Genomic DNA, 7,500 nt, shown 5'->3' with positions numbered 1-7,500 from the left:
ATGGCTGTTGAGACGTGGTTGGTGGTGGTAGTAATGGTAGTAATGGCGGCTGGTCCAAAATGAAGATAGTAAAAGAAAAACGGCTATCTAAAAGGGTCGCAGCCCGCATGAATGACATTTATTCCCTCTAAACAACGGGTTTGGGCCTAACTACACATATACTTACAGAGATATCTCACCTAAGGGACCTGAATGGTGGTTTGCGAATTTCGTCAACCACAACAATATATATATATATATATATATATATATATATATATATATATATATATATATATATATATATATATATATATATATATATATATATATATATATATATATATATATATATATTGTTACGGATTTTAGCCTGGTGTTGGCGCAGTGGTTAGGGCAGTGGTTAGGGCAGTGGTTAGGGCAGTGGATTGGGACCCAAGAGGTCCTGAGTTCAAGCCCCGTTGGGACACTGAATTAATACATGTATATATATATATATATATATATATATATATATATATATATATATATATATATATATATATATATATATATATATATATATATATATATATATATATATGAAAAAAACCAAGTCGAAAACACCAGGGGGTTGACTCAGCCTGCCATCCTTCCGAGGTCGGCGAAATGAGCACCAGTTGTACTGGGCCCGGTGTATGCCCCAGTGAGAATAGGTGTACCATATCCCTGTGTCGTAAGAGGTGACCAGGGTTGCGTCAGGAAGGGCATCCGGCGTAAAAACCTATGCCAAATCATTATGCGGACAACAAAACGAATTTCCATACCGGATGGGTCGAGGCCCGGGTTACCAACGACCGCCACCGGTACCGGTGGTCAGCAGGGTACCAGTGGAAATTGTGCTACTGCTGGGCGAAGGAGGAGAAGGAGAAGGGGAAGGCGAGTCCGGAGGCAGTGGGAGAGTGGGAAGGGAAGAAGTGTGGAGGTGAGAGTTGGAACTCTGAATGTTGGGATGATGACTGGCAAAGGGCAAGGGTTGGCTGATATGATGGAGAGAAGAAAGGTGGACATACTGTGTGTACAAGAGACCAAGTGGATGGGGAGTAAGGCGAGGAGCATTGGAGGTGGTTTCAAACTGTTCTACCATGGTGTGGATGGGAGGAGAAATGGTGTCGGGGTAATCCTGAAGGAAGATTATGTCAAGAGGGTATTGGAGGTGAGGAGAGTGTCTGACCGAGTGATGAGTGTGAAGTTGGAAATTGAAGGGGTGATGATGAATGTCATCAGTGCATATGCCCCACATATGGGGGTATGAGATGGAATATAAAGAAGATTTCTGGAGTGAGTTAGATGAAGTGGTGGAGAGTGTATCCAAGGATGAAAGAGTGGCGATTGGAGCAAATTTCAATGGACATGTTGGGGAAGGGAATAAAGAGGATGAGGAGGTGATGGGGAGGTTCGGTTTCAACAAGAGAAATGTGGAAGGGCAAATGGTGGTAGAGTTTGCAAAAAGAATGGAAATGGCAGTGGTAAATACGTATTTCAAGAAGGAGGAACACAGGGTGACATACAAGAGTGGAGGAAAGTGCACACAGGTGGATTACATCTTAAGCAGGAGATGCAACCTGAAAGAGATTAGTGACTGTAAGGTTGTGGCAGGGGAGAGGGTAGCTCGCCAGCATCAATTGGTGGTCTGTAGGATGACTTTAGAGGTGAGGTTGAGGAAGAGAGTGAGGGCTGAACCAAGGACCAGATGGTTTAAGCTGAAGGAGGAAGACTGTTGCGTGAAATTTAGGGAGGAGGTGAGACAGGTGTTGGATGGTGGTAAAGATGGGTGGGATGATTGGGCAACGACAGCAGAAGTTGTGAGGGAGATAGCTAGGAAGGTATTGGTGTGACATCTGGACAGAGGAAGGAAGATAAGGAGACTTGGTGGTGGAATGAGGAAGTACAGGAAAGTATAAGGAAGAAGGGGTTGGCGAAAAAGAAGTGGGATAGTCAGAGAGATGAAGAAAGTAGGCAGGAGTACAAGGAGTGGCGTCGAAAAGCAAAAAGAGAGGTGGCAAGGGCCAAGGAAAAGGCATATGACGAGCTGTATGAGAAGTTGGATACAAAAGAAGGGGAAAAGGATTTATACCGATTGGCAAGACAGAGGGACCGAGCGGGGAAGGATGTGCTGCAGGTTAGGGTGATAAAGGACGCAAATGGGAATGTGCGGACAAGCGAGGAGAGTGTGTTGAGAAGGTGGATGGAGTACTTTGAGGAGCTGATGAATGAAGAAAATGAGAGAGAGAGAAGGTTGGAAGAGGTGAAGATAGTGAATCTGGAAGTGGGGTGGATCAGTAAGGATGAAGTGAGGACTGCTATGAAGAAGATGAAAAGTGGAAAGGCGGTTGGCCCAGATGGTATACCAGTGGAGGCATGGAAGTGCTTAGGAGAGATGGCAGTGGGGTTGTTAACCAGATTGTTTAATAAAGTCTTGGAAAGTGAGAGGATGCCGGAGGAGTGGAGATTAAGTGTACTGGTTCCGATTTTCAAGAATAAGGGTGATGTGCAGAGCTGTGGAAATTACAGAGGGATAAAGTTGTTAAGCCACACCATGAAGTTGTGGGAAAGAGTGGTGGAAGCTCGGTTGAGAGGAGAGGTGACAATCTGTGAGCAGCAATATGGGTTTATGCCAGGAAAGAGCACCACTGATGCAATGTTTGCTTTGAGAATGTTGATGGAGAAGTATAGGGAAGGCCAGAAGGAGTTACATTGTGTGTTTGTGGATTTAGAGAAAGCTTATGATAGGGTGCCAAGAGAGGAGTTGTGGTATTGTATGAGGAAGTCGGGAGTGGTGGAGAAGTATGTGAGGATCGTGCAGGATATGTATGAGGACAGTGTGACAGCGGTGAGGTGTGTGGTAGGAATGACGGACCGGTTTAAGGTTAAAGTGGGATTGCACCAAGGATCGACTCTGAGCCCTTTCCTGTTTACAATGGTGATGGACAGGTTGACGGACGAGATCAGACTGGAGTCTCCATGGACTATGATGTTCGCGGATGACATCATGATCTGTAGGGAGAGTAGGGAGCAGGCTGAATCAAGCCTTGAGAGGTGGAGGTACGCACTGGAGAGAAGGGTAATGTTAGTCAGTAGGAGTAAGACAGAGTACATGTGCGTAAATGAGAGGGAGGGTGGTGGTATAGTGCAGTTGCAAGGAGTTGAGGTGGGGAAGGTGGATTGGTTTAAATACTTGGGATCAACTGTCCAAAGTAATGGAGAATGTGGGAGAGAAGTGAAAAAGAGAGTGCAGGGAGGATGGAGTGGGTGGAGAAGAGTTGTAGGAGTGATTTGTGACAGAAGGGTAGCTGCAAGAGTGAAGGGGAAAGTATATAAGACGGTAGTGAGACCAGCTATGTTGTATGGTTTGGAGGCGGTGGCACTAACAATAAGACAGGAAGCGGAGCTGGAGGTGGCAGAGTTAAAGATGCTGCGATTCTCGTTGGGAGTGACGAGGATGGATCGGATAAGAAATGAGTATATTAGAGGGACAGTGCAGGTAGGACGGTTTGGAGACAAAGTGAGAGAGGCGAGATTGAGATGGTTTGGACATGTGCACAGGAGGGAAACGGAGTATATCGGGAGAAGGATGTTGAAGATGGAGCCGCCAGGCAGGAGGAGAAGAGGAAGGCCAAAGAAGAGGTTCATGGATGCGGTGAGGGCGGACATGCGGGTGGTTGGAGTGTCAATGGAAGATGTGGAGGATAGAGCGAAATGGAGACGGTTGATCCGCTGTGGCGACCCCTAACGGGAGCAAGCCGAAAGAGGAAGAAGAAGATTGTTACGGATTTCAGAATTCAATCCGATGAATGCATACCAACATCCGGTTCAGGTCAGGTCAGGTATGGGAGCATACTCCAGAGCAGCGCATCGCTGCGTCCATTTTCTGCAGGTACTCCAGGGGCCTCCGTCTGACCATCCTCCAGGCAAATGCCTGACCCATCCCCATCTCCTTGAGATGCCGATCAACCAGGAGGCACGTGGTTGGCCCATTGGCCTCCTCCACTCAGGAGACTCCCTCGCTGAGAGAATCTGGTGAGCAGAATCAGCGACAGGAAAACGAGCCACATGTCAACACAGACGCCTCTGATGCTCACAAACTATGCAGGTAACAAATCTCATTTGAGTCTCTCTCAGCAACCGCTCATTGGACACAAAGTCCGACCAGCGATCCCCAAGGATTCTCCGAAGAGACCTGGTACCAAAGGAATTAAGTCTCCGTCTGAGATCCTTGGTCAGAGTCCAAGTCTCGCATCCATAGTGCAAGACTGGAAGCACCAAGGACCTGAAGACTCGGACTTTCTTCCTCCCGCACAGGTTCCAGCAGCGCCACACCCCTTATCCAGTGAATCCATGACTCCCCAGGCCGGACCCAGACGTCTATTGACCTCTGACTCACAGCCAGCAGAGACATGAGTTTCACTGCCAAGGTAAGTGAATCTCTCCATGACCTCATCATGCTCACCACAAACAGGCACAGACAGGACAGCAGCATCCAAGATGTTATTGAAAGCCTGGATCTTAGTTTTGACCCAGGAAACCCATAATCCCAGCAGCTCCGACTCCTCATTCAGCACCTCGAGGGCCCCCGAAAGAATATCAAAAGTCTCCACAAAGATGACTGCATCATCTGCGAAATCAAGGTCAGAGATCTTGACATTCCCAAACGATGCACCGCAGCTTCATCTCTCAGACGTCCTCCCTAGAATCCAGTCCATACAAGTGCTGAAAAGTGTGGGGCCAGTACACACCCCTGATGAACTCCAGTAACAACTGGAAATAGGTCAGAGAGGGAACCACCACATCTCACAGCACTCTCAGTACCAGAGTAGAGTTCAGACATCAGATCGATCAGTTTTGGTGGCACCCCACGAAGACCAAGAATCCTCCAGAGGGCATCCCGATTCACTGAATCGAACACTTTACAGAGATCAACATAGGCTGCAAGCAGCCCACTGCCGAAACTCTCATCTGCGTTCGGTAATGACCCGAGGAGCAAGGATATGATCAATCGTTGACGTATTTGGTGTAAAGCCTGACTGCTCTGGACGTTGGTGCTCAAGCAGATGGTGGCGAACCCCTTCAATAATTTTCCAAGCAAAGACCTTGCCCGGCACTGAGAGCAGCGTCACCCCTCGGTCGTTGTTACAGTCTTGGCAATCACCCTTCTCTTTCCAGAGTGGGACAACAAGGCCCCTCTTCCAGTCAGTTGGGATGATGCCTGTGTTCCAGGCAGAGTACAGAACTGCATTCAACGACACGAGTGCAGCATTTCCACCAGCCTTGATAAGTTCAGCATGGATGCCACAGATCCCTGGAGCTTTATGCGTTTCAATTGGTTCACCACAGTCTGTGTTTCCACAAGCGAAGGTGGACCACAGTTGATTGGAGGATGAGCAACAGGGACTGTAACACCCCTGACGTCCAACTCGACAGCTGGTGGATCAGCCTGGTACAACCGCTCAAAGTAATCGGCCAAGCGGGCCTTCGCTTCGGACTGCTCTCTCAAGAGCCTACCACCCTCTGCTCTAACTGCAGTACACCGAGAGATGGGTTGGGATGAACGCAATGCGCGAATTCCCCTGTAAGCAGGACGAGAATCACTTGACCACAGGTGATGCTCCACCCCCTCACAGATTCCTCGCACATAGGCCTCCTTGTCCACCCTTCGCGCACGTACAGTTTTACGACTCAGCTCCCTGAACAGCTCAGCAATTCAGCCTGGCCCTGCGACTCTGATCAATGATATCCAGTGTCCCTTGAGAGACAAAATTCTTCTTTGCCCTACGGTGAGTTCTGAGACTATATATATATATATATATATATATATATATATATATATATATATATATATATATATATATATATATATATATATATATATATATATATATATATATATATATATATATATATATATATATATATATATATATATATATATATATATATATATATATATATACTAGCGGGATAGCAGTACAACAGCTGGTAGCAGACGACAGAACGTACACAATGAATGACAAAAATACGCATTGTGCAAATTGCAAGTGGCACTATGGAACGCCAAGACTTCCCAAACATCGTCGGCATGTCCGCTAAGTGCCACAGCAGTTTCATAGGGATCGTGTGACGGCGAGCCGAGTTTTTAGTGTGCAAGCTTGGTATTATGATATATATATATATATATATATATATATATATATATATATATATATATATATATATATATATATATATATATACACATTTACACCTAGTATGTATATATGTACATACATATACACACAGTATATACAATACATATTGTTACGGCTGTGGAAATTCGCAGAACACCAAAAAGGTTCCTTTGTTCAGTTAGATCGATAAGTCTGTGTTCAGTTAGATTTCCCCACCGTTGTTTAATGGGATTTATTCGTGTCACAGGGCTGTGATCCTTTGAGATGGTGTTTTTCTTTTACCATCGTTATTTTGAACCAACCACATCTCCACCACCATGACAACAACCAACATCGCTCCCCTTAACCACAACACCAACCACAACGACACCTGCCTCTCAACAACCATGCCATCCTCACCACTCCACCAGCAACCGTCAACATCTCCACGCCACAAACATCTCCTCACCTTCGTCTCCGAAACGACGCCATCTTTGCACCAGCCGCGGCGAATCCCTAGCGAACAGCGTCGCTGCAAACCGACGTGGGAGGTTTCGTTGTGAGCGCAAGTCTGTTGATTTCTACCACGTCCTCTCTGTGTGGAAGCTTCGCTCTCGGAGAATCGGATCCAGAGGGCCGGTGATTTCTACCACTTCCACTCTGTGTGGAAGCTTCGCTCTCAGAGAATCGGATATAGAGGGCCGGTGATTTCTACCACGTCCGCTTTTCGAGCAGAGGTCAGAGGTGAGAAGGCGGAGATTAGATCTCATCTCACCAGCCCTATAAAAGGTCGCGCAGAGCGCCAGTTCAACGAGTAAAGTCGAGAGTCAAGTCGGGTCTGGATAGTGTCTGTCTGGAGCGATCGAGGAGCTGCGCAGAAGTCGGGAGCCTGGCACTTGGAGCCTTCAGTCGGTGAAGAGGGCTGGATGCCAGGAGGAGACGCGAGCTGGGAGCGCAGCCCCGCCTGCTCTGCCGCGCAGACCTGCGCGCTCGAGTACGGGCCGGAGAGGACTTACCAACCAGCTCCAAACGGTCCGAGGTGATCGGGCTTCGTGACAGTCTGGGCAGCGCGAGGGACGAGTGGGCTCTTAACGAGAGCATCAACTCGGAAAGAGTGAAGACCCGTTCATTCCTTTGAGGCGTTGCCGGCTGGGCCCAAATCACTGGGCCGTCAGACAAGGCCTGGGCCGGACCGCGGCTACGCTAGCTGCCGTGGGAAAGGAGCGTCGTGGGTCGCCCCAGCGAGGAGGGTAACCTGCGCGGCCTCGTGGGGCCCTTTCGGTCACCAAGGCCCCACGTTATAAAGGCCTGCGGACCCTGTCTGACTCCCCTGTCTGTG

At 47.8% G+C, this 7,500-nt stretch overlaps 1 protein-coding gene across 4 annotated transcripts in view; it reads right to left on the bottom strand.

Annotated features, from left to right (window-relative positions):
- LOC147030268 (cyclic AMP-responsive element-binding protein 5-like) overlaps positions 1-7,500 on the bottom strand; it is a 135,577-nt gene that overhangs the window by 110,662 nt on the left and 17,415 nt on the right. The window lies entirely within an intron of this gene.

The sequence above is a fragment of the Eptatretus burgeri genome, chromosome 3 (assembly GCF_056783735.1).
Source record: "Eptatretus burgeri isolate ZD-2024b chromosome 3, Ebu_testis_v1, whole genome shotgun sequence".
Classification (NCBI taxonomy): Eukaryota; Metazoa; Chordata; class Myxini; order Myxiniformes; family Myxinidae; genus Eptatretus; species Eptatretus burgeri.
The sequence above is the reverse complement of the archived record's forward strand: the minus strand, read 5'-3'. Positions and strand labels throughout refer to the sequence as shown.